Source organism: Cajanus cajan, chromosome 10 (assembly GCF_000230855.2).
Source record: "Cajanus cajan strain Asha chromosome 10, NIPB_CcT2T_4, whole genome shotgun sequence".
In the NCBI taxonomy this organism is placed as follows: Eukaryota; Viridiplantae; Streptophyta; class Magnoliopsida; order Fabales; family Fabaceae; genus Cajanus; species Cajanus cajan.
In genome coordinates this window covers 40,744,301-40,747,909 of record NC_138526.1, presented here as the reverse complement: position 1 = coordinate 40,747,909, position 3,609 = coordinate 40,744,301, and the positions used below count along the sequence as shown (strand labels likewise).

The 3,609-nt window shown below is 31.6% G+C and overlaps 1 long non-coding RNA gene across 1 annotated transcript; it reads right to left on the bottom strand.

The window, feature by feature from the left end:
• Window positions 1-209: 209 nt before the first annotated feature.
• Window positions 210-2,960, bottom strand: LOC145952873 (uncharacterized). The gene is made up of 3 exons (XR_014430368.1): window positions 2,627-2,960; window positions 1,257-1,304; window positions 210-1,165 (listed from the first exon to the last, which is right to left on the bottom strand). It is a non-coding gene; the product is annotated as an uncharacterized LOC145952873 (long non-coding RNA).
• Between the last annotated feature and the right edge of the window lie 649 nt (window positions 2,961-3,609).

Genomic DNA, 3,609 nt, shown 5'->3' with positions numbered 1-3,609 from the left:
CAAAAAAAGATGTTACAAAAGTGTTATTATAAATATAATATATATATATATATATATATATATATATATATATATATATATATATATTTTTTTTTCATATATAGTTGCGCACAATTTTAATGTTGATTTTAAATGAGATTTAATTACATATTTTATATATCATTATAATTTATACTTACATTTTTTAACAATATATCGACATATATTATATTTATTATATAGGTAAAAATAATTTTTAAAGAGACATATTGTGTCACTATAAAGTATATATCACAATATGATAAAGTGTATATTATGATAATTTTCTTATGAGAACTTGCAACTTTATTCATTTTTTTTAAATATAGTCACTGAGTCTAATTTGTAACGTATATTTGGTTCACTAAGATCCATGATAGCATATTATAATTATTGGAGGTTTTTCAACCTTTATTTAATATTTTTATGCCCATAGTCAATTGGATTTTTCTATCACGTTATTTCTTCTAGTGTAATAATATGATTGTAATATTTTGCGAAAAAGTAACCATATGATTACCCATAAAAATATGAAATTCAATTTCATTAACACAAAAGCGATCCAAATGAACTAAACCAAGCTATTTAGTTTTACATTGCACCGGAGGACATGCTGTTTTCACCACAACAAATGTGCTAAACAAAGGAGGTTATTTTTGTTTTTAGTGGAGGTTTTTACCCTCCGCAAAGTAAATTGCGGAGGTTTTCACCAGAGGACATGGTGTTTAAAACAATTGTCCCTCTGCCAATTCAACTTAGTTACCCTTCATGACTTCATGTATCACTAGTACAAAAGAGGTGTATTATGTCGGACATTTTCAGTTTTTTACGTCAGAAAACATACCGACGTAGAAGTGGGAGACGTAAATTTTATGTCGGATCTGCAAAACCGACGTAAATTTACGTCGAACATTACGACATCCGACGTAGAAAAGTAGGAAAAAAAACAAAAAAAAACATAAAAATGCCAGCAGAACGGCCCGTTCTGCTTGGAGAACGGGCCATTCTGCTTGGAGAACGGGCCGTTCTGCTTGAAGAACGGGCCGTTCTGCTTTCAGAACAGGCCGTTCTGCTTGCAGAACAGGTCGTTTTGCTTGCAGAACAAGCCATTCAGCTTCGTATAACAACCCAAAAGAAACTCCACTACCTATACAAATAGAACAACCAAAAAATCAAACAAAACAGATAGCCAGAGTAGCAATGCGAAGTAGAAAAGTGCTAACGAAAGCTTGATATACCTGAGGAGCAGCAACAATGTGCAAATGAGTAACAAAGAGTTCATCCCTCTGCAAAAGACAAAAAAACGATTCAGTAATAAAGGAGAGGGAGAGGGTTTAGAGAGAAAAAAATGAAAACTGATGAAGAGTGAATGCGCGCGGTGTGCCTCGCGCTTTCTTATTCAAATTTGCGTCCTTTTTTACGTCGGACCTGGTAGGGTCCGACGTAAAAAAGTTCGCAAAAATTACAAAAATACCACTGTATTTTTTTTACGTCGGATTCTCGTATTTCTGACATAAAAGGGGTAACGTAATATGCTAATTTTCCACTAGTGTATACAAGCAAAATCCAAAAGCCAGGGCATTTTAGAAACAAGAAGATCCAAATGTAGCTCCCCTCAAAGATCTCTTACAAAATATATATCATATCTAATCCAGATTATTCCACACTTCATACTAACATATTCAACTTAATAGCCATTGAGAAAATTAATTTATCACTAAAACCCACATGAAGTAAAACAATGGATAAAAAGTTAGAAGCAGTTCACAATTTCTCTTATCAATATATTTAGACAGTATGATAAAATGCAAGGCATGTGATTTTGATTACTTCTATTCACATGGTTCTATAGTTTTAGAAAAAGCTAATTACATTATATTGGTAGTGTGAAAAACAGAAATCAAGATAAATATTTCATAAATAACTATTGTACAAGATAAAGATGTCACTTTACACGAATGCATTTCTGTTACTCTAGTTTATAATTTATAATGGATAACATCACAAATGAAAATTAGACATGTAATAGAATAAGCAAAGCAAATCATCATTACCAAATAGCCAAACAGTAATAAGTAGACAAAAACCAGCATTTCAAACACAAACTCGTACACTATAAAATCCAATAAATAGTATGCGGGGATAATGCTAATAAAGGCACCGCTTACTGCTAAATAACCAACAATAAAATGAAAATAAAATGGAAAAAAAATGGATACAAAAGGGCAATAACAACACAATACATGCAAACCAGAGAGGCAAAACAAGTTTATCTATCTCGTGCTTTAGACATCTAGCAGACCAGATTATTTTACAAAGTGGGTTACTTTTGATGAATCGATTCCAAAAACCACATGGGTTCTCATTATCTAAAACCAGCTTAAATGAAAGGATATAACAGGGGAATTGATTCCAAAAAGAATTACAAAAAGAGATAATTAAGAACCGCATGGGTTCTCATTAGTTGGATTCAAGAGATGGATCAATATCATCGACAACTGCACTGGTTCTCACAAGAGGGGTTCAATAGAGACAATGAGAAGAAATAAAAAATAGGACATGAGCAACAATGTCCAAATACGAGTAAAAAAAAAAGAAAGAAGAAGACCTGGGAGATGAGCAACAATGTCCAAATATGAGCGTTTAGGGAAGATAAGCGAGATGAGGGAAAAAAGCTTGGGAGAAAGCTGGACGGCAACTACAACAACTATCGAATCATGGAATGACGAAGGGTTTAGGGGTTTCTTTATTTTTCTGATTTTCTTGGAGAGGGAAACGAATAGGCGTAAGAGGGAAGTTTTTGTTTTATTTTAGAGAAAAAATATTTAAGAGGGAAATAATATTTTAATTAAAGGAGGTTTTAAAAACCTCTATTGTATTTTTAATAATTTGCGGAGGTTTTTAAAACCTCCACAAAATAACCTCCATTATTTAACATTTTTTTTGCAGTGTTTAGCAATGCATTTAGAAACATTTTGTAACATTCCATTTTTTTAAAAATAAAATAAATAATAAATAGTAAATTTAAATCAATTAAGATATAATATAAAGAAATATTTTATATAAATTAAATGAAATAAGAAGAGTTGTAAATGGAGAGTATTCCGTCTAAGTCTAACCTGAAAGTTTATTAAAAATTAAAAATAAAGGGTTATGTTGCATTACACATCTTTTGAAGCCCTAAGAATGCTTGCAAAAGAAAATTTAGAGGAGACCACTGAAGGGAGTACGAAATAGCAATTGAAGTTACAAGGAACACATAAAATTGTGGGAATCATCACTCCAGGTAAGGAGAGAGTGAGATTATCGCATATATGGGTATATGTAAGGGATAGAGTTAGAGAGGCGATCCATAAGCCCATTAGGTTTCAGATTGAATCTTTATAGATGCCTTTGTGTGAAATCTATTGTTGTAGTTTTTCATTATATTTGTAATTCATGCTTGAACTCTAATTGGATTAAAGTGAAGATGAATTCTAATATTTGAGGGCTAGGGTTATGATATTGAGAGTTCTTGATATGAATGAATGATTCAAAGTATGTCAATGTGTAGTGGTTGCTTTGTGTGTCATGCAATGTTAATACATGTAT